This window comes from Polypterus senegalus, chromosome 5, assembly GCF_016835505.1.
Source record: "Polypterus senegalus isolate Bchr_013 chromosome 5, ASM1683550v1, whole genome shotgun sequence".
In the NCBI taxonomy this organism is placed as follows: domain Eukaryota; kingdom Metazoa; phylum Chordata; class Cladistia; order Polypteriformes; family Polypteridae; genus Polypterus; species Polypterus senegalus.
In genome coordinates, this window is record NC_053158.1 from 181872102 (window position 1) to 181896877 (window position 24776).

The window sequence follows — 24776 nt, forward strand, 5'->3', positions numbered from 1 at the left end:
GTTTAATTCTAGGATTTTGCTCTGTTACTCTTAAACAGTCAAGGACTTGTTCTGAAGCCACTCCAGCATTGTCTTGGCTCTATGCAACAGGTCATTGTTTGATGAAGGGTAAATTGTTGATCTAGTTTATGGTCGTGTGCACTCTGGAGCAAGTTTTATTCATGGACCACTCTTTCATCCTACCTTAATTCTTGCCAGTCTTTCTGTCCCTGTTGCAGAGAAGCATCCTCATGATGCTGCCACCACCATACTTCACCATAGAAATGGTATGGGGCTGGTGATGAACAGCATTTTTTGTAAACATAGTGCTTGTAGTTCTGTCCAAAGAGTTCCATGTTTGTCTTGTCAGATAAGAGAATCTTTTTCCTCATGGTCTTAAATATTTTTAATTGCCACATAGATAGATTCAGTAGATATGACTATTTGTCCTTTGAGGAAAATTTCCATCTAGCCACAGTATCACAAACATCTGAGTACTTTTGTATATATATGTGTGTGTGTGTGTGTGTGTGTAAATATATACAATACATAACCAGATTTATACTGTACATGCAGTATGTATATTCCTATATATTGCTATTACAGAATGAAGAAGTCTCACCTAAAAGATAGTGTAGCTTGAATCATGTGATAAATTATGTACTTTAAGTTTCTGACATTCCAAGTAGCATATCAGTCTACAGCAGGGCTATTCAATTGGCGGCCCGCGGGCCACATGCGGCCCAGAATCAACCTCCGAGTGGCCCAGCCCGTGGTTCCGCCCATAGATAGTAAATTAATATATATTATTCATAAATTGTTATTTAATATATATATATATATATATATTAATATATATATATATTAATATAAATATAAAGTATTTATTATGTCTATGGTCCCGCCAAAAACGCGCATTCCTACGTAAATTACATAGCCTGCAACACGCAAACAATGCAGAGCGTGCCGGTAGTAGCTTAGATTACTATCAATATGTCTTTCTCAACACTGAAACGTAAAATTGCCAATGAAAACCGTAAGTTTAACCCTGCCTGGACTGACAAATACTTGTTTATTTTACGCCACATCCAAACGCAAACCGATGTGTTTAATTTGTAATGAGTGCGTTGGAGTATTTAAAGATTACAATGTGCGGAGGCATCATGTTGAGAAACACCACACTTTTCGCACCAATTTTCCAGAGGGATCTCAAGAGAGGGCTGCAAAAGTGCAGAGTTTGATTGCATCTTACAACCGGAGCAGTACTACCATGGTGCGGTCATTCACAGCCCAAGAGAGAGCTACTGCAGCATCCCTTCGTGTTTCCTGGATACTGGCAAAAAAGAAAAGGCCATTCACAGACTCTGAAACCGTGAAGGACTGTATGCTGGCTGTCGTGGATGAGGTGATAAATGACGATAAAATTAAAATGAGCGTGGTATCTGCTATAAAAACGCACCTGTCAGATACTTCAAACATTCGTAGGGTTGAAATTCTTGCTGCAGATGTGTATGAAACGCTGTTAGGAGACCTGATGAAAGCTGATACTATGTCTATAGCAGTAGATGAGTCCACAGACAAAACTGATACTGCTCAGTTGTGCATATATGTCCGTTTTTTTGATGGCAAATGCTTCCGAGAGGAGCTGCTCGCCTACTGCCGTTAGAAGGACACACAACTGGCGATATAGTCTTTGGGAAAATTTCCGCCTTTTTAAAGACAGTGGTGTGGATATGAAGCGTGTGTGCATGCTTGTGACAGATGGGGCTCCGTCCATGACAGGGAAAGTGAATGGTTTGGCAGCACGTTGGTCCGCTGTTGCACCTCAGTTGATCTCCTTACACTGCATTGTGCATCAGGCGTGTTGTGCGCAAAACTAAGCGGGTGCTCAAAACGACAATGGACAGCGTTATGGCTATAATTAATTTATTTCGCTCCACATCAAGCCTCCAACACCGCTTATTCCGCATGCTGCTGTCAGAAATGTCTGCTGAGCACCACGACCTTCTTTTGCATAATGACGTGAGGTGGCTGTCCAAAGGCAAAGCACTGGAGCGTTTCTGCGGTCTCAGAGAAGAGATCATAACTTTCCTCCGCGGCAGCAAGCAAAAAAAAGGCAGAAACGCACTTGAGTCGCATACTGGACGACAACTTCATGGCCGATGCCTGCTTTCTGAGCGACATATTCAAACACCTGAACGATCTCAATTTGGGACTACAAGGCAGAGACAAAACTGTCATCGACCTTGTGGAACAGATTTGCGCATTCCAAGTTAAACTGGACCTTTTCGCAAATGATTTGAGCACAGGCGAATGCTGCATTTTCCGACACTCCGCAAATGCATCTCATCCCCCGCACAAATCACGGATGTGATGACAGATTTCATTGCGATGTTGAAAAATAACTTTGCTGGTCGATTGGATGGACTTGATCTGCCCACAGAGTTGGCCGTTTTTGTCAGAGACCCGTTCACTGTTGCAATAGAAGGGGACTTATCCGCCAGAGCTAAGAAACTGGTCCCTTCCATTGACGAGGGGAAATTCACACTCAAACTTGTTGACATGCAGTCATCTGTAACCATGGCACAGGAGCTTTCCACTAACGGGCCTGCAATGTTTTGGACTGATGTCAACGCACATCAGTTCCCTAACATTAAGAAAGTAGCGATCGTCATGCTCATTATGTTTGGATCAACATATACATGTGAGTCAAGTTTTTCACACATGAACTCCATAAAAAGCAACTCTCGTTGCTCCCTGACTGACCATACTCTCCACCAATTCCTTCGAATTGCATTGACAACTTACGAGCCTAAAGTCACTGCTCTCGTTCAAAACAAAAAATGTCACTTCTCCCACTAAATCAGCAGGGTAACTGTAGCCTACAATACATCAACATAATATGGGATGTGTAACAGAGGCATGCCTAATCACACATGGTGATTTAAAATATGTTCCCTCAGTGTTGTTATAGTTGTGAATACTGTGCACTTTTTATTTTATGCACTTTGAGATGTTCCTGGGTCAAATGTGTGCAAGTTGTTTGTTTTGTTTCAAAAGGAAACAATGTTATTTCTAATAGCCTACTACTGTGCACTATTTTGTTTTATGCACTTTGTGATCAGATAGGTCAGATATGTAGCCTAGGTCAGTTTTTTTCTTTTGTAAGTGGAAAAAATAGGGGCTACCTCAGATTCTGTTAATTCAGCTCTTTCTGTATGCACCTTTTGCTCTGCAAAATGACCAAAGTTTAAAGAGAAACAACGAATAAACCTTATGTTTTTCAATAAATTTGTTTGTGTTGGTTTTAAAATTTGTCATTATGAGCTGCTTTGCCGCTAAAATGACTGGCCCAGCTAACCTTCTTGGTTTGACAATCTGGCTCAACTGAATTTGTAATTGAATAGCCCTGGTCTACAGGATGATTTTGTACTTTACTTGCTAGCTGTCTTTCTTATCTATGCCTATATAGCTTAGCTTAAGAATGTCTTTGTTTAGTCGGAGTGGCTCAAGCAGAATGAAAGATTCACTTGCCACTCTACAGCAGATTATTGATATAAATAAATAATTATACATTTTGGATTATTTATTTAAAAAAAAATCATTACCATTTGATACTAAGTTCCTCCACAAATATATTTTGAACCCAGTAAATCTCTGAACAGACATTCAGTTTGTGTTCTACACAGTATATTCTCTAGATGCAACTACATTTATTATCATTAGTATAAAAGAAATTTCAATTATGTAAATTCAACATACACAAATTTTAATTTTACAAGAATTCCCTTCAGAACAGGAGTATAACAGTAAAATGAAAGGAAAAGCGTGCAAAAATTAAACTTGGCACCATGCAGGATGACACGCATTTTTCTTATATTGAGGAAGAGGAGTCTCTCATTCTATTGATCTGCCTCAGTCACGGCAGCATGACTAACTAATGTACCTGCATTGTTACACTTTTACATGGCAGTACAAGAAAGACAAAAACACCCACCAAGGCACTCTCGGTACCTCTAATTCACTCCAGAGTGAGAAGAATTCTACCTCTTACAATGGTTCACTCAAAGCACAAGAAGACACATTCTCTGTTGCACTCTCATTCATCTGCTGTGCAAGTGGGATGTGCTAAAGCGAATGAGATGTGCATTACTGTATGCTCCTCATGTTCTGCATCTGCACGACTGTTTTCTTTTAAAAAAAATGCAAATATTAGTCTCTCTTTTCAGTTTTCATCAACACTACATCATTTTTAGGTTCCTTCCCCTTCAGAGAGGTGACATTCCACGTCCCAAGAGCCAGTTTCTGTAGCCGAGGATCAGACCGCCAAGGTCCCCGCCTTCGGCCACCACCCAACTCACATTGCACCCAACCTCCTTGGCCCCTCCCATAGGTGGTGAGCCCATGGGGAGGAGGACCCACGTTACCTCTTCGGGCTAGTGCGCGAGGTCGAGAGGTTCCGGCTAGATATAGTCGGACTCACCTCGACGCACAGCTTGGACTCTGGAACCAATCTCCTTGAGAGGGGCTGGACTCTCTACCACTCTGGAGTTGCCCCCGGTGAGAGGCGCCGAGCAGGTGTGGGCATACTTATTGCCCCCACTGGAGCCTGTGCATTGGGGTTTACCCGGTGGGCGAGAGGGTGGCCTCCCTCCGCCGGGTGGGGAAGGGTCCTGACTGTTGTTTGTGCGTATGCGCCCGAACAGCAGTTTGGAGTATCCACCCTTTTTGGAGTCTCTGGAGGGGTTGCTAGAGGGCATACCTTCTGGGATTCCCTCGTTTTGCTGGGAGACTTCAATGCTCACGTGGGCAATGACAGTGAGACCTGGAAGGGCGTGATTGGGAGGAATGGCCCCGATCTGAACCCAAGCGGTGTTTTGTTATTGGACTTCTGTGCTCGTCACGGATTGTCCATAACGAACACCATGTTCAAGCATAAGGGTGTTCATATGTGCACTTGGCACCAGGACACCCTAGGCCTCAGGTCGATGATCGACTTTGTGGTCGTGTCGTGGACTTGCGCCATATGTCTTGGACACTTTCGGGTGAAGAGAGGGGCGGAGCTGTCAACTGATCACCACCTGGTGGTGAGTTGGCTTCGATGGTGGGGGAAGATGCCGGTCAGACCTGGTAGGCCCAAACGTGTTGTGAGGGTCTGCTGGGAACGGCTGGCAGAGTCCCTGTCAGAAGTAGCTTCAACTCCCACCTCCGGCAGAACTTCAACCACGTCCCGAGGGAGGTGGGGGACATTGAGTCCAATGGGCCATGTTCCGTGCCTCTATTGTTGAGGCGGCTGACCGGAGCTGTGGCCGCAAGGTGGTCGGTGCCTGTCGTGGCGGCAATCCCCAACCCGTTGGTGGACACCGCGTGAGGGATGCCGTCAAGCTGAAGAAGGAGTCCTATAGGACTTTTTGTCCTGTGGGTCTCTGGAGGCAGCTGATAGGTACCGCAGGCCAAGCGAACGCGGCTTCGTTGTTGCTGAGGCAAAACTTCGGGCATGGGAGGAGTTTGGAGAGGCCATGGAGAACACTTTGGACGGCTTCGAGGAGATTCTGGTCCACCGTCCGGCGTCTCAGGAGGGGAAGCAGTGCAGTGTCAACACCGTATATAGTGGGATGGTGCGCTGCTGACCTCACTTCGGGGCGTTGTGGGTCGGTGGGAGGAGTACTTCGAAGACCTCCTCAATCCCACTAACATGCCTTCCAATGAGGAAGCAGAGCCTGGGGACTCTGAGGTGGGCTCTCCCATCTCTGGGACTGAAGTCACCGAGGTGGTCAAAAAACTCCTTGGTGGCAGGGCCCCGGGTGGATGAGATACCGAGTTCCTTAAGGCTCTGGATGTTGTAGGACTGTCTTGGTTGACACGCCTCTGCAACATCGCATGGACATCGGGACAGTGCCTCTGGATTGGCAGACCGGGTGGTGGTCCCCTCTTTAAAAGGGGACCGGAGGGTGTGTTCCAACTATAGAGGGATCACACTCCTCAGCCTCCCTGGAAAAGTCTATTCGGGGTTCTGGAGAGGAGGGTCCGCCGGATAGTCAACCTCGGATTCAGGAGGAACAGTGTGGTTTTCGTCCTGGTCGCGGAACAGTGGACCAGCTCTTCACCCTTAGCAGAGTCCTGGAGGGTGCATGGGAGTTTGCCCGACCGGTCTACATGTGTTTTGTGGACTTGGAAAAGGCATTCGACCGTGTCCCTCGGGAATCCTGTGGGGGGTGCTCCGGGAGTATGGGGTACCGGACCCCTGATAAGAGCTGTTCGGTCTCTGTACAACCGTGTCAGAGCTTGGTCCGCATTGCCGCAGTAAGTCGAGCCCGCTTTCCAGTGAGAGTTGGACTCCGCCAGGGCTGCCCTTTGTCACCGATTCTGTTCATAACTTTTATGGACAGAATTTCTAGGCGCAGCCAGGGTGTTGAAGGGGTCCGGTTTGGTGGACTCAGGATTGGGTCACTGCTTTTGCAGATGATGTTGTCCTGTTTGCTTCATCAGGCCGTGATCTTCAGCTCTCTGGATCGGTTCGCAGCTGAGTGTGAAGCGGCTGGGATGAGAATCAGCACCTCCAAATCCGAGAGCATGGTCCTCAGCTGGAAAAGGGTGGAGTGCCCTCTCAGGGTTGGGGAGAGATCCTGCCCCAAGTGGAGGAGTTCAAGTATCTCGGGGTCTTGTTCACGAGTGAGGGAAGAATGGAGCGTGAGATCGACAGGCGGATCGGTGCGGCATCCGCAGTGATGCGGGCTCTGCATCGGTCTGTCGTGGTGAAAAGGAGCTGAGCCGTAAGGCAAAGCTCTCAATTTACCAGTCGATCTACCTCCTACCCTCACCTATGGTCATGAGCTATGGGTAGTGACCGAAAGAACGAGATCGCGAATACAAGCGGCTGAAATGAGTTTCCTCCGCAGGGTGTCTGGGCTTTCCCTTAAAGATAGGGTGAGAAGCTCAGTCATCCGGGAGGGGCTCAGAGTAGAGCCGCTGCTCCTCCGCATTGAGAGGAGTCAGATGAGGTGGCTCGGGCATCTGATCAGGATGCCTCCTGGACGCCTCCCTGGTGAGGTGTTCCGGGCACGTCCAACCGGGAGGAGACCCCGGGGAAGACCCAGGACACGCTGGAGGGACTATGTCTCCCGGCTGGCCTGGGAACGCCTTGGGATTCTCCCGGAAGAGCTGGAAGAAGTGGCCGGGGAGAGGGAAGTCTGGGCCTCTCTGCTTAAGCTGCTGCCCCCGCGACCCGACCTCGGATAAGCGGAAGAGAATGGATGGATGGATGGATACATCATTTTTAACAATTGTAAATATTCATATTTCTGAAAGCGCAGTCTCAGTGTTGCAATGTGGATTGGTGAAATTCTGAAGAATTCTGAAAATGCAGACTCTAGTTGTGCTCCAATTGGTTTGTGCCTATTGCATGGCCATCTCTGATTGGATCTAGCTCATTACATTTTCTCAGCTGCTTTGCTCACCTTATACTTAAGCCTTACTCTCAATAACAATTCCACCTCGTCATCATTCAAAGCAAAACAATCTTTTTTTTTTTTTTTTTATATTTAACATTTCTTTTCTCTTTGTATAAATATCAGTTGTAAATGACTGTCTAGCATGAGGCACTTCCTTTTCCTGTTTCTGTTATTGCATACATGCCTGTAATAAGCGAATGGCTACGTCATATGCATTTGCAGTCGTATTAGTCTGGGTGGAGATATTTTCATAAATGATATGAAAACGATATTATGGACAAGATCATTTCAATTTAAAAATGCTGTTTTTAAATGAAGATGTAGTATGGTGAACATAGCCTCAGTTTAATTTGAAATGTAGGGAGAGGAAGAGAGATGCACTTTCGTGTGTACTTTCACGTTGTCTTACTCAAACTGGCTAGCTATGGTTTGTTAACAAGGCAGTTGTGTGCCCTGCTGTAGTCTCTTTATGCCTCTCTTGTTCTTTTACTTTGTTGTGTGAGAAAGTGTGAGATGCAACCCTCTCCTGTTCTCACCTGTCTCACCCAAAAAGGCACATATACTGTAATTGTTCTGTTTTACTTGTAGCTTATATCTTCTCATGTCTAGAAGTAAGCTGACTGTTATTTTTGTAAAACAATGATTTGTTTTAAATCTGGCTATGTTGACTAAAAATAACAGCAACAATATTTATTTCTATAGCACATTTTTATATGATGCTGCTCAAAATACTTTACAAGATGAAAAAAGAAAAATATTAAAATAACATTAGGCAATACTAATTATGAAAGAATAAAGTAAGGTCCGATGGCCAAGGAGGACAGAATAAAAAAAAAAAATCTGCAGGGGTTCTGAGGCCGCAAGACCACCCAGCCCCCACTGGGCATTCTACCTAACATAAATGATCTAAATCAGCCCTCATGGTTTTCAGGCTTCACGTGGAAGAATTAAATGACGATGGTCATGTGGACATCTGGCCTTCAATCCATCAATGTAGGGACTGCATGGTGTTTTGATCAGGTGGTGGTGGCGCAGATCGCCACCACAGAAAATCAGAATAAAGGACTGCAGAGAAAGAAGTGGTTAGTATGGATTGTGGAGCCATGATAAATACGATAATTAAATGCATATATAGAATATCAGGGTTACACTAAAATTAAGCCATAATAAAAGTCATATTTAAATAATGGCTTTTTAGCATTTTTTTTTAAAGTGTTCTACCTTATTAGCCCTGCGAATTTCTATTGGTATTCCAGATTTTAGGCACATAACAGCAGAAGGCTTTCTCACCACTTTTAAGTTTATCTCTTGGAATTATAAGTGACGTTTTTGGTTGTCCTGCATTAGCTTGCTTCTTAACTTTAGGAAAATATAGCCTCCCTAATCGTATAGGGTCATTGGCTGTGGATCAGCGGCTGAACCTTAGTCATTCTGGCGAAAGAAAAAAGAGTGCAAGGCCAGGTCAGTGGCTGGTTTTAAATGTTCCCTGCATCAACCATCGGGTGACAGATGCATTACATGGTGAGCCTGCAAACTCGTAGTTGCACTGGCAGCATACAGCCCATCCCTGCCTGTGTTAACAGATTTTCAATGCACAGCATAGTTGGGGTGTTGTTGGAGTCTTAAAAATCTCACAATCTTAAATAAATCAAAAATCAAACAAATCACCAGGCCCAGATAATATTTATCCTTGTGTTCTTAAGGAGGCTAGAGAGTACATATATAAACCCTTGACACATATTTTTAGGAAATCACTGAGCACTGGAGAGATTCCGAAGGACTGGAAAATGGCAAATATCATCCCATTATATAAAAAGGGTGACAGGGCAGATCCAAGCAACTATAGGCCAGTAAGCTTAACATGCATCACAGGAAAATTAATGGAAGGAATTATTAAGGATAAGATTGAGCAACATATGGCAAGGACAGGAGTTATTCTGAACAGTCAGCATGGGTTCAGAAGAGGAAGGTTGTGTTTTACTAACATGTTGGAATTCTATGAGGTTGCAACAAAAGCATACGATCAAAGTGGAGCTTATGATATTATTTATCTTGACTTTCAGAAAGCATTTGATAAGGTGGCACATGAGAGTTTGGGCATCAAGTTAAAAGATGTTTTTAGATGGGTGCAGAATTGACTCAGACACAGGAAGCAGAGGGTGATGGTGCGAGGAACCTCCTCAGAACTGGCCGATGTTATAAGTGGTGTTCCACAGGGGTCAGTGCTAGGGCCGCTGCTATTTTTAATATATATAAATGATATAGATAGGAGTATAAGTAACAAGCTGGTTAAATTTGCAGATGATACCAAGATAGGTGGATTAGCAGATAATTTGGAATCAGTTATATCATTACAGAAGGACTTGGATAGCATACAGGCTTGGGCAGATTTGTGGCAGATGAAATTTAATGTCAGTAAATGTAAAGTATTACACATAGGAAGTAAAAGTATTAGGTTTGAATACACAATGGGCGGTCGGAAAACCGAGAGTACACCTTATGAGAAGGATTTAGGAGTCATAGTGGACTCTACGCTATCAACTTCCCAACAATGTTCAGAAGCCATTAAGAAGGCAAACAGAATGTTAGGTATATAGCACGATCTGTGGAGTACAAGTCCAAGGAGGTTATGCTCAACCTTTATAATGCACTGGTGAGGCCTCATCTTGAGTACTGTGTGCAGTTTTGGTCTCCAGGCTACAAAAAGGACATAGCAACTCTAGAAAAGGTCCAGAGAAGAGCGACTAGGTTGATTCCAGGGCTACAGGGGTTGAATTATGAGGAAAGATTAAAAGAGCTGAGCCTTTACAGTTTAAGCGAAAGAAGATAAAGAGGTGACATGATTGAAGTGTTTAAAATTATGAAGAGAATTAGTACAGTGGATCGAGACTTGTATTTTAAAATGAGTTCACCAAGAACACGGGGACACAGTTGGAAACTTGTTAAGGGTAAATTTCGTACAAACATTAGGAAGTTTTTCTTTACACAAAGAACGATAGACACTTGGAATAAGCTACCAAGTAGTGTGGTAGACAGTAAGACGTTAGGGACTTTCAAAACTCGACTTGATGTTTTCTTGGAGGAAACAAGTGGATAGGACTGGCGAGCTTTGTTGGGCTGAATGGCCTGTTCTCGTCTAGATTGTTCTAATGTTCTAATGTTCTATGGACAAAACAGATGGTAATATCATGCCAAACCAGGGGGTGGCAGTGTGTACTAACCCCTTCACTCCTTTTCCTTCAGACTACCCGAGGGAAATCTCACCTCAGCCTGCAAACATCACTTCCAGTTCCAAACCCAATGATATCACTTCGGGTTCTAGATCCAATAACATTAACTCCTTCCGAACCACCTATAAAAACGCCATCTTGTTCCTATTAATTCTGTCTTGAACTCAGTCTGTAATGACCTTTGGATTGCTGATTTTTGCATCTGTTTCAAGTATACGGGGTGGCTACCCCAAACTTTTTTCTGTCTCCCAGTTTTCTTTACATACCATAAATCACATATAAACAAGTCATGAATGCAAATCTGAAATTTTGGGAATTCCGACTATAAGAAATACAATCTATATAATTAAAATAGTAAGCCATTTCTGTTTGTTTGTCTGTGTGGTTGATCGCTAATCATGCAAACACGGGGACACAGTTGGAAACTTGTTAAGGGTAAAGTTTTTCTTTACACAAAGAATGATAGACACTTGGAATAAGCTACCAAGTAGTGTGGTAGACAGTAAGACGTTAGGGACTTTCAAAACTCGACTTGATGTTTTCTTGGAGGAAACAAGTGGATAGGACTGGCGATCTTTGTTGGGCTGAATGGCCTGTTCTCGTCTAGAGTGTTCTAATGTTCTAAATTTATACAAGGGACACCTTCCTTTCTTAAATGAAACATTATTGAATTGATCTGGGTGCAGAGTTACAGCAGTCAATTGTATTTTAGAAGAGCTCAGCAGCCAGGTGGTATTAATAAAAACGGAAACTGCAAAAAAATGTTTGCAATTGCAGTATTGCCATTACATATCACCGGATGCTGGTGTCATAGCTGTGAACATGCAAGTGGATAGTTGTATTGTGTAGTAGGGAAGATCTGCTCAGAGATGAGAGATGGGGAATGGGTAACAGAAATCTGTGCTTAAATTAAGTGTTATACAGTTTTTGTTTTGAAAAATAATTTGTTTTCTAAATTGGTATACTACTTCAAAATAATATATTAGCCTGTGTGTGATTGGAAGTCAAGCTATAGCTGGGTTATAAATCCTTTTTATATTCTAGAGGTAAAATGTTTTGAAGATCAAGAGTGCATTTTTCCTTGTAAGGAGGCAAATTGCATGACTATTCATATATAACTTGTTTATCTGATTCATAGCCATTTATTATGTATCTGTTTTCTCAGTTCATATTCACAGTTAAAGTGTAAAGAAAACCATGTGACTGTTTCAGTATGTTATTTTTTTATTGGTGGTGCTTTTTGCTGTGTTTTTCGCTACCAATATTTATCACCTAACTTACAGAGTGAATCTGTTTTTCTTTTTCAGGAGGGCCAAATATATAGTGATGATTCCCCGCTTTTCATACTATTTTTTCCCCCATCAGCATATACAGTACTTTACAGTTAATAGAACGTAAAGCTAAAAAATAAAAATATATATTACCAACCTTGCTGTGCTGCATGTGTAGCAGAGCTCAAGTGGAATGTGCTGGCTGTGAAGAAGACATCTTTGCAGTCAGAAGCCTGGTATGTCACCGGGAGTGGAGTTCAACTTTGACTTGACTGGCTAAGCCAGTTGCATTCCATATTCCAAGGATCCATGCCTATGTCTCAGGAGCAGAGTTGGGGATGGGTTCTGTCTGTGCCAAGAGCATCTGAATAATTCTGCTCATGATTATTTCTAAAGATGTCAGCGCCATGTAGGGGCAGTCTTGGTTAATTGTCCTGCTCTGTGGCTTTGCAGCTATGTAAAAAAAACTCACTTTTTTTTTTTTAAAGCTGGTGGAGCAAAATTTTCCTCATGGTATGTTTTTTCAGTTTAATATTTAAACCTTAAATGGGCAGCATGATGCAAAAAATGGGCACCATATGAGTTAATAATTTGGGTGTACCATAAGTATACACCAAATGTTTTCTTTTTTTTTTTTATTAATTTTATTACAGTCCATACAAAGCAATCAAGTTTTTACAAAAAGAAAAATTTAGTTAAGAACAGATCAACAAATGTTTTCTTCATATGTCCTTGTAATTAGGCGTGGAAATTGACAAGAGACCTTTGATTTGATATTACAACAATATTTACCAATTCAATATGTACAGCAATACATGGGATTATGATTTGGGATCTGACTATTCATGGGGTTGTCATCAATAATTAAATGGAAATGTATTTTTTGAGTAAATTGAGTAAATGCACAACATTGTCATTCCCACAGTACTGTGCATTTGACTTTAAGATATATCTCTTCCCCCTCATTCATTGATTAAGAGTCCTGTCTTTAGTTCAAGTACACAGCATTGAGGAAATGGCATCATTTCTGTTTACCATGAATGCTACCTTTTCAGGATCTGTTAATATTTTATCAAAAAATGCACACATTTTGCACATTTTCACCAAACAAATGAATATCGGAGTCGGAAAAAATGTACTGACTCCGACTCCTTATAAATTTAAATTGTAATGAAAAATAATACAGCTAGTTCAAATGTCCCATTTCGCAAACAATAGTCATATTACTTATCTGATGTAAGAATAAAAACCCAGTACATAGTTGTGTTACTACTAGTGTGAAGTTCAGATGAGCTATTATACAACCTGACATTCACATATTGTAATCTGGATTATGGTACATTACAAAAAGTGTTTTCATTTTATTTTAGATACAATGTGTTTAACAAGTTAATTTGAGTGTAAACAAGTGTAATGATGTAGGTGTAGGTGTGTGCTATGGCCTGATGTGTGTTCAGGGGTTCTTGTCTTTTGTTTAAACTGGCCAATACGGTAGAGAGTCAGCTTCCTAGCCAGTAGTTCTGTTGTTAAATTACATGTATGTTGCCTTCCTTTACTCAACATGGAAAATACATTAGCATATTAAATACAGAGGAGTCGGAGTCAGAATGACCAGAAACTAAGGAGTTGGAGTCGAAGGATTTATCTACTGACTCCATAGCCCTGAGATTCGGATTATGCAACACAAGTTATGTGATAGTTTTCTTTCTTTCTTCCTGGGACGCTTTTCATATTGGTTGCTGTTGTCCAGAATTAATCACCATTGTGCGCCATTGAGTTTGAATATTCAAGATGTACTTTGTCTACAAAATCATGAGGTTAAAAATTTTTCTAGGCCACCACCATAAACTACATATAAACAAGATGACGGTAAAGTATATCAAATAAAATGAGCAGTAAATCTTAGAAGCCATTGCTTCTGCTACACTAGTGGACATGAAGACTTGGTGTTACTATTGCAGTATAGTACAGTAATTACAACTCATTTTACTTTTTAGTACATATGTAACTGTACTGTATTGTCTAAATTTTTTTAAATAATCAACTGTATATTATTGGTAAGGCTTGTGTTTAACAGCATGGTGCTTGAAGGTGAGGTGGGGGGCCGAAAACATATTTACTGTAATGTTGCACCATGTGTCTCTCGAAATCCATGAATCACATGTCAGGGCAAATATTTCTGCTTTATAAAGTAATGGTTTTAATTCCGTTTTAATGTTGTTGTACATTTTGGGAACTGCTGTATCTAATAAAAAATGTCATAATACAATAATGTACTTTGAATCATGTTGCAGAATCCTAAAATCCCTATTGCATGAAAAAGAACAAAGATCTTTGCAAATAAAATATGTAGTAGACTTTGTTACCCATGTTGCCTTGTCACAATTGTTGGGAAATATGTGCCCAGTATTTGCTACTTACTTGACATGGCTGCAGGCTTGGTGTCATCAGAGTTCATCTCTGGGTGGTGTCAAGTGAGATATCCACAGTACTTGACTTTACTGTGGCAAATTTTGTGAAGGTTATAAAAATAAAAGAAAATTATTATTGCTGGGAAAAAGTATGTTTTAAATGTCATTAAAAGCAAAATTTTCACAAGTATAGTCCACTTTGTTTTACTGAGAAAGCTGATGTTGCAACAATGGATAGGAGGAGGTCACAGGTGGCACAGTGGTAGTGCTGCTGCTTTGCACTAAGGAGACTGTGGAAGATTGTGGGTTCGCTTCCCGGTTCCTTCCTGTGTGGATAGCGCTTTGAGTACTGAGAAAAACGCTATATAAATGTAATGAATTATTATTTAAACACAGATGGTGAGCACATAGTTGAGAGAGCGGACAAAGAAAAAGCATTAAGAACAACAGTGGTCTGTAGTACAGATGTGGGGCAATATATGCCTCAGTATTATGGAAGTGCCATCCCTGAAATTTGATGTAGAGATGTGGAACTGAGGTAACAATGAAAAACATTTGTCTGTTCAGACAGATATCTTTTTAAATGTGTAAAAGAAGATTCTTAATAGAATATAAATTGCCTTGTATTGACCATGGTTGATACTTTTAGACATCAAACACTGACTGAATAGTAATCATAATCCATATGTATTTCCTTGTATTTATCAATCCATTTTCCCCTGATTAAGCTTTGTTTTAGCCTCTGCTTCTTTTTTTATTTTTTAAACTAAGTTGGTCATAAATGATTACTTTGATGTAATTATGTATATATGTTACTCATTAGCTGTATTTGTATATAATAATTTGCAAATAATAATTAATGAGCAGTGCTGCTTGTCAAACATGGGTTAAAATTTAAGTAATCTAAGCAATCAATATTGACTCCATGTTTTTGATTTAATACATGGTTTGTCCATTTGGTCTGGTATAATAATATGCATCTGAACCCTTTCATTCATGAGTGCCTTTTCCTTGCCGTTTTTTCAACTTTTCCTCTCGGTGTCACCCATTGAACTGACTACTCTTCTAGTTGAACTGTTTTTCTGTAAAAATGTGGTGGTGGTTGCTACCACATTGGCCTGGTTTAGCAACTGAAGCCTAGTCATATCAGGACTTTGGTTTCCCAACGTGCACATCAATTTAATTTGTTTATTGCCCACCATGCAGAGTTTTCAGCCATTACCATTACAGCAATAAACCTTCTGGATGTGGCCAGACAACGGAACAGACTGATAAGATCAATTTTCTTATTTTTAGGCCCTTACTTTGTATTTTATTATAATTTTTGATTTTTTCCTCTTGTTCTACGTGTTCTGCCTGTTTAAATTTATTCTTTCTAAACCTTCAAGTGGATGGACATATAGATACACAAACTCACACATAAGCATTTGTCCTTTAATTAAAGTGGATATATTTTATTTGGTTTAGAATGTTTTTTCTTTTTGGAGTTACTGTGCAATTTACATTACTTTAAAACAAGCAGAAATTGTATTTTATTTACTTACCTAATGTCAGATATATTTGTTTTTGTGGAAAACTAAATTAACAAATTGTGTTTTGTGATAGTGATAGGCCATACAATAATTCAATGTGAACACATTGAATGAATCTTTGGAAAGAAAACTGCTTAAGTCTGTACATTTGAACACCCAAACCACCCCCTCCCCTAAATTCCTTGAATCATGTGCGCTCAATTTGGAGGCATGATCTCACTATTAGATACAGATACTTTCCTGAACTATATCTAGACTGAGTGACACCTCCAGCAACCTATGTGATAATCTTTAATATCTTTAGATACTATTCTTATTGAAGTATGGCCTTGATTACTACAGAAAATATTCTCCTGGTATGCATTACTTTTTTTGCTGGCTATTCTTTCATATGCAAGAAAAAAAAACTTTCAAATAAAAAGTTCCCTGCACAGAGGTGCGTTACTTTTCAAGGCCAGCAATGGTCTGTCAGTTTGGCAGCAGTATAGGTCTTTACCTATTCTTACACATTATATTCTGAGTAACATCCAGCACTGTCTGACTGGCTGTTATATTTTTAACAGCTCATCAGTTTGTATTTTTGTTAAAACTCGCACACCATCTATTTTTCAGATGATAGATTTTTCAGTTGAAACTCTTGTAGGATTTACAGTTAAGTCCTGGATGCTGAGGCCAAACTGTAGTATGATATCATATTTGCTGCTGTCACCATCTGTTACCACTTTGATGAGCACTCCAGATATGAAAATTTCCACCCGTATGATTATGTGCTTGACAGCAGTACAAATATAAAATGTTGGAAAAGTAAAGAATAGATGAATGAAGATATTATACTTAAAAACTGCAAAATGGTTTGGCCATTTGGTTTTTATGAGCGTACTCAGAGCTTTCTAAGACAGAAGCCGGGGAAAGCCTTAGGTGCTCTTTTAGAGAATGAGATGTGTAACCCAATCCCATGGTCTGACTTTGAAATTAAATCTCTGGCTTTCCACTTAAATACCAGGTAGGACAAAGTTGCAAATGAATTGGTGTGGCTAACACGAGAATGGTATGTCTCACTGCTTTTCTAATAGAGACAGGCTTTGGAACATTTCTTTTTAAGTTAAAGCTTCAGATGCATTGTTAAAATCAAAATGATCTAAAATTATCACCTGTATAAATATTCTTATAAGCATACTGCAAAACTGAAATAAAATGTAGAAGTAGTATGTATATATGAAACCATCATTCATACAATCTACAGTCCATGGGGGAATACTGTATGTGAACAGTATCCCAGCTTGGAATATAAAATATATTTTGTAATACAAAAAATTCCCATCATATTTTTAATTCAGCTTAATTCATTTAAACATTCATGCAGGTCAGATCCTATGTATATACTATATGTATATATTTGTGTGTGCAAGTATATGTGTGTGTATACAAATATATATAGTATGTTTGTACAGTACTGTAAATTCTAAAAATCTTCAGAACTCTTCACTCTCTGCACACTTTATTGTGTTGTATACATGTATTCAATTTTAAATGGATAAATTTGTGCCCATCAAGCTATATTTAATAATGATAATGTGAAAATAGGTTTTCAGAAAGGTTTGTAAATTTATTAAAAATCAAAAACTGAAATATCTGATTTCTGTAATTTTGCAGACCTTTTAATTTAGTACTTGGTTAAAGTCCCTTTTGGCATCAGTTACAGCTTTGAGCCTTTTTGGGTAAGTCTTTATAAGTAATGTACAATGTAAATTCGGGCAATTTAGCCCATTCTTCACTGCAGATCCTCTCAAGAGCTATTAAATTGGATGGGAACAATCTGTAAACTGCATCTTCAGGCCTTTCCAGAGATGTTCCATGAGGTTAAGTCTGCTCTAGGACAGTCACAGACTTGTCACATTGCCACTGCAATGTTGTCTTGGTTGTTTGCTTCAGATCATTGTAGCGCTGCAAGTTGAACCTTTGCCCCAGACTCGCTGCATTAATCCTTCCCTCAATTCTGACCAATCTCCCTGTTTCTAATTACTAAGAACCTCCTCCATAGCCTGATGCTACCATCATGTTTTACTGTAGGGGAGGGTATTAGGCTGGTGATGGGCAGTGCCTTGTATTTGCTAGGCATAATGCTTAGTGTTCAACCCAAGTGTTCAGTTTTGGCTCCTCATACCAGATAATTTTGCTCTGAGTCCTTCAAATGCCATTTGGTAAAATTTGACTTAGTAGTGGCTTCACTACTAAGTCTAGTCACTCTAACATAAATGTCTGATTGCTGTTGAGATGGTGTCCCTTTTGACATGTTCTCTCATCTCTGCTGATGATTTATGATGTTCTTTTAGAATGACAGTTGGGTTCTTGGTCACCTTCCTGACCAAGGTCCTTCTTGCCTAGGTACTTGGTTTGACGAGATGGCCAATTCTAGGAGGATTATTGCTGGTTCAAAACTTCTTTCATTTCCCAATTTTTGAAACCACTCTGCTCCTGGGAAACACCAAAGTTTTAGAAATGATTTTATACCCTTGCCCTGATATGTCTCACCACCCTTGTGTGCAGAGATCTACAAAGAGCTCCTTGGACTTCATGGTTTAATTTTTGTCTTGAAATGTAGTGTGAGCTATGGCATTTCATATACACAGATGAGGGCTTTTCTAAACAGTGTCCTATCAATTCATTTTGCCATAGGCAGACTCCAATCAAGTTCCTGACACATCTCAATGATGATTTAAAGAAACCAGGATGTACCTAAGCATACTTTTTGTTACAGCAAACAACCTGAATAGTTGCATGAATGAGAGTTCAGTTTTTGATTTTTGAAAACATTTGCAAACCGTTATGAAACCATGGATTCTCTTTCTCATTATGGGTTATTTAGAGTAGATTTATGGGTAAAAATGGCAAATGTTCTTTTAAAAATGAAATCTACAACACAATAAAATGTGCAGACAGAGATGGTGTATGAATTCCTTCTGAATTTACTGTACATTGCAGCTGATCACTAATAAAGGTAAGGATCAAACTTGACTATATTAAATTTCCCAGGATAACGAAACAGGAGTACCAGAGAAAGTGTTAGACATTTCTGATGTATGTTGGCATAAGAAAGGAGACGCTTCAGCAGTGTTCTTCCATGTTCTGATTAGGAACAACTGATGCTCCGTCTACCTGAAACTACTTTTTAGTAATCTTTCTCTGACTAAGAAGCAGAGTTTGTTTATGATATTCACTTGTGTGGCAGAAAATGTTGGTTCTGTGGATTTCTTTGCCAAAAGATGTGAGTGAGGTTAAAAGAGTGAGGAAATTAATAAAATGAGTGAAAATAGAACATAGTTTGTAAGGACGATGGAGAGCATTACAGATGGCGAATGCTACAAATATGTAGGAAGGAAGAAAACTAATGGCAAAGATAGTAAGGAATCAGCAGCAATTTTTTCGCTGTCTCATTATAATAGTATTGAGCTTCTCAGAAACAAAAAAAGATCATCATAACTTTCCAAAAGGAAAAAGTGTGCAATTGTTAAGATGAAGATCCAAAGCCAATATTATATTTTTAATATTTTTAAATCCCTCAATATGTGTTATCTCAACTAAGCATAATAAGTTTATCTGATTAATCTTTAATCCAGTATTATACAAATGGCAAATTTAACCTTTACCTAAATGGCCATTAAGCATATTGAAGAAGACTTAATTGCTATTTTACGCTCCAGGGCAGCATTAAACCCAGAGGTCACAAGTTTAAACATTTTAAGAGGCCTTTTTGATACAGTATTTGTATGTACTGTTTATGGCATTGAGTGATGTCTTTGTAGTTTCAGATGATTCTTTGTGTGAAGAAGTGCTTCCAGTTTCTGTATCGAATGCAATTCTCCTTAAATTCCAGCAGGTGTCCTTTATTTACCATCTAACTGAAAAAAATTTTTCCAAGAGAAAATTAATTTAGTTGCCTTAGTTAGGGTGACCTTTGGTCTTCTCTGCGCAACTTCTCATGGTGCTTTATAGCAGACCTGAACAGGTTACTCCAGGTACAGTATCTTTTAGCACAGTAGATTTTTGAGCATATAGTGCCTGTGGTGCTTTATTGGAGTGAGCAAGTTCATAAAAATTAAAAAGATGCAACTCTCATTTTAATTTCTTTTAGGTATTGCCTAGGATAGGGGTCCCTAACTCCGGTCCTGGAGGAGCACAGTGGCCTCCGGTTTTCATTCTAACCCTTTTCTTTACTAGTGACATGTTTTTGCTACTAATTAACTTCTTTTGAATTTATTTTAATTGACTTGCTCTTGAAGACTCAAACCCCTTAATTATTTATTTTTCCTTAATTAGCTGCCAGACAATAATGAGATACAAAATGGGCCAAAACATGACCAGCAAACTGTGTCCTTCATACAATATCTGAAAATAAAGAAAGTCGAAGGACTCCGGAATGTTGATCTGCTCAGGTCCCCAAAACATATTAAACTGCTCTTAGAAAAGAGAAAATCAACAATTCCAGAAATGTATGCTATTGCACAATGAGAGCAGCAATAATCCAAGGAAATAAAGAACAAGTTTAATTAACAACAAGACATGGCGCCTAATTAACCAACTGGTTGGAGTTTGAGGCCCTGACTTAGTTGGTCTTCTGTTGCCTCGCTCATTTCACATTTCATTTCTATTTAAGAAAAGGGTTAGAATGAAAACCTGCAGCCACTGTGGTCCTCCAGGACCAGAGTTCGGGATCTCTGGCCTAGAACACTAGAATGTTATATTAAATATAGTCATGCTGAATCAGGAGACACACATGAGTGAGTTTTGATTAAAACTGGATGGGAACAATTAGTTGTCTCACAGTGCAACATTTCTAAACCAATCCAATCCCCGGGAATGCGGTGCTCAAAGTAGAGCCAGTGATTTTGAACAGCAAATATCAGAGGATGCTCTTGTTAATCTGGTCTAACAAAAATCAAGCTTCTGTTTATGATGAAGAGTCTCCTAATAAAACACTCTATGAGACATATAAATGTGTGTTGTATGTGTAGAGAGTACATTGCATGTTTTAAAAAAAGCTAACACATGAACGATATGTTGTTACAGGTGGTGTGTATGCTGTCTGTTATTCAGTGTTCAATGATAGTGTAGGAGTTGATGTGAGCTTGAGAGAATTTGTAGCTTCTATATATTTATGAAGATATAAACAGCAAAATATGCATATTGAAGTAAATGGTGTATCACGCTTTGTCAAAAGAGCTGTCGTTAGGAGAGCTGATAACAAAGAGCCATAGGAGATGCAGATTTGAGTACTCAAAATACCCAAATCAACAAATCTGCCAAACAATATTAGTAGATGCACAGATGAGGCTGCACAATATTCCTCTTCTGACTATATGTCTAAATGAATAACTAAAGAAATTAAACTTTACTAATTGAAAGTCCAAACATACCATGACAAAATAGCTCCAGCGTTTTTACATGTTGCATATCTGTAGACCATAATGCTTATTTAATTCTATTTGCTCTTATGTCATAGTGATGCAATAGTTAAACCAACAGAAAGATGTAGACAGAGGTACTTCTCAAACGTGTGCTGCCCAGTAGCTTTGGTTGTCTATGTGCGTGTCTGCCTGTCTTTTCTGTCACAGTGCTCATTACAACGTGCACATTAATTATTAAGCTTCAGTTACCTTGGGCTACTGAGCTCCTGAATGGATGACAGTAATTTTAGTTTTTTTTTTTTCTCTCAGATTCAAGTATTTTGTTCAGTATATTTTGCTCTCTGTCTTTGTTACCCTGGTAGTGGTTTAAAATGCACAGACTGGATAAATTGGGGGCAGATGTTTTAGAAAGAAGCCCAGAGGGTATAGCCCTTCTAACGTAGGATTTTGCCACTATTCACTATACACTTTTAATGGGTTGTCCCTAGATGTGTATTCTCGTTTGAGAATTCAAGTCTGGCTCCGCGAGACAGACAAAAGAAGGCAATACAGTCCATCAAGTTTGTTCGGTTATTTCATAGCTAATTTTTCCCAATATTTTGTCCAGATACTTTTTGATGGTTGTCAGAGTGTCTCTTCAACCACATGACCCTGTAGTTTGTTCCAGAGTCCCACAGCACTTTGTGTGAAGAAGTGCTTCCAGGTTTCAGCCCTAAACACACTTTCCCCTGATGTTCTACTATACATGATTTGCAATTTAATCAAAAGAATACTTCTGGATCAACTTTATTGAAGCCTTTAAGAATTTTGAAGATCTGGATTAGGTCCACAAACACCTTCTCTGCTCAAGACTAAAAAGGTTTAATTCGATGAGCCTTGTCTGAGTAGGGTGTGCCTTTTTGTCATTGGATGTACTTTGTTGCTCTGCACTGATCAGCTTCAAGTGCTCCTGTCTTTTCATAGTATTGTGACCAGAATACCAAATAGAACTCCAAATGCAATCTCACTAGTACATTATACAGTCTGAGCACTGCTAACCTTGATTTATGTTCAAAAGTTTTAATAACATAACATTTGCATTTTAATTGCTCTTACACATTGCCTAGGCAACAATTGGTACAAACTGCCGGACTCCACAAAACTCAAGACCTAGGTTTACAAAAACTAGACCATAAGGTTCCAACCTAGTAACTAAATTTAGTCTGGCCACAATTTCAAGAAGTGGGCTTTGTAGAGTCACCAGTAAATTAGGGATATTTCAGATTCTTTCAAAAGAATAGATTCTGACACCTGCTTGGACCAAGTTTATATTTTAAGCAGAAGCCAGTGGTTCAGTGTACAGTTGCACTGTCCAGCCTAACTCTAAATTTGCCTCCCAAAAGATTGTTTTTATAATAGAATGGGAATTTGGCTAGATAAACAGGTTGCTATCTATATTTGTACATCAAACAGCTAGAATTTTATTGGTGTCACAATCTGGAAGTTGTGAGGAGACCCTTTGAAGAATATGTTGACACATCAGAGGGTTTACTCAAACTAATAGCCCAATTCCTTACATTAAAGAGTTAAATTATATTACCGTCCTATAGGAAACTTCTAAGACCAAAGGCAGTTTACTGGATGCACAGGTTCATCATAGCAGAATGCTTTTTCTTATTTGCATTTTTTGCATCAAAGATTTAAGTTATGTTGTTTTGTTACCACAGCTTCTTTGTCCCAAAACAAACTAGGGGAAAAAATACATATAGATAGAGAGATATAGAGATACCGTTGTGACATACCACTGGCCTTTCATCTTAGACAGTTGTATAAAGTGAAAAATATAACCTTGTCAGCGAGAAATGCAATTTTTGTGGTCAAATTGCATTTGGAGTGAAGTGGTAAATATTTAATACAATTAATTTAATCTTTATTTTCATGAAATATATATAGTTCATTTTTAATTGCTTTTTTTTACAGGCTAAGTAACAAATCAACAGCAACCTTGCATTTCATTACTCAAAAGAGTCCATCTGGAAATTCATATGAATGCAGCAGTAGGGTCAAATGTCTCAGTGATCTGCTTGCAAATATGAATTTGCATAAGAGCAGACAAACTTCTTGTCTGACAACCAGTTTCTGTACTTGTTCCTGCAGCAGAATCACTTAGCTGCTGTTGATGGGGGTCATCCTATCAGTTAAAAATATATACACACATATCTAAAGACATCACTTTAAATTTTTTTACATTGCTAAGGAACTATTAAAATAGCCTAATCAGCTGTAATTATATTAATATACTCTGCTAAGGCCAACTGATATTTATGAGGAATAAAACCAAAAAAAAATTATTAATGGATGCATTTCTCAATTAGATTTTCCTTACATTATGTGTTAAGTGATAAAAATAATAGTTACATTGCCTCCACATTTCATTTGTCAATAGTCAAAATGAGCAAATCTTATCTAAAATGTGATTACTTATTAAAACAAGCCCCTGCCCTTAAGACTTATTAAGTGAGTTTCTTTTTTGGCTTTCTAGCAAATAATACTTTTTTCCTGGAAAAAAGACTTGTGTGCAGTGCTTGGCAATTTAGTCTTTTCAGCCTTCGCCAGGACTGAGCTGTGAACAGAAAATGTTTCCATGGTTTTGTTGGATTCTTTCATGGATTTCAGTGGCTTTTTATTTTGTAACATCGCTGCAAGAATTCACTCATACAGCATGACGGTATGTTAAAAACTTTGCATTACTATCATTTTGTAGCTTGTACACCTGCTATATAAGCAAAAAATTGTTACTACTTCAAAACTAAAGAAAAAGATTTCTTTTGAATGTAAAATCTGTAAAGAGAAAGTCTGCTGTTTTAAAAATTGGACATATCATTTAAAGCATAATAGAGAGCAGTCCTCATTGAACAAAGTGTATTTCTATTTTTGGATGGTATAATTCATAAATATTTTTGGTTCCTAGTTGCTTCACAATACTTTGTTCATTACATTCTGAATTGAATGTGTATGACGGAATTCTCCTTTACAAGATAGATAGATAGATAGATACTTTATTAATCCCAAGGGGAAATTCACATAATCCAGCAGCAGTATACTGATACAAAAAACAATATTAAATTAAAGAGTAATAAAAATACATGTAAAAGCAGACAATAACTTTGAATAATGTTAGCATTTACTCCCCCGGGTGGAATTGAAGAGTCGCATAGTGTGGGGGAGGAACGATCTCCTCAGTCTGTCAGTGGAGCAGGACGGTGACAGCAGTCTGTCACTGAAGCTACTCCTCTGCCTGGAGATGACACCGTTCAGTGGATGCAGTAAATTCTCCATGATTGACAGGAGTTTGCTTAGCATCCGTTGCTCTGCTACAGATGTTAAACTGTCCAGCTTCATTCCTACAATAGAGCCTGCCTTCCTAACAAGTTTGTCCAGGCGTGAGACGTCCTTCTTCTTTATGCTGCCTTCCCAGCACACCACCGCGTAGAAGAGGGCACTTACAACAACCGTCT

At 39.3% G+C, this 24776-nt stretch overlaps 1 protein-coding gene across 3 annotated transcripts in view; it reads left to right on the top strand.

Moving 5' to 3' along the window:
- The window catches only part of zbtb47b (zinc finger and BTB domain containing 47b), a 135783-nt gene that overhangs the window by 28599 nt on the left and 82408 nt on the right, over positions 1-24776 (top strand). The gene's annotated exons all lie outside the window — the stretch shown is intronic.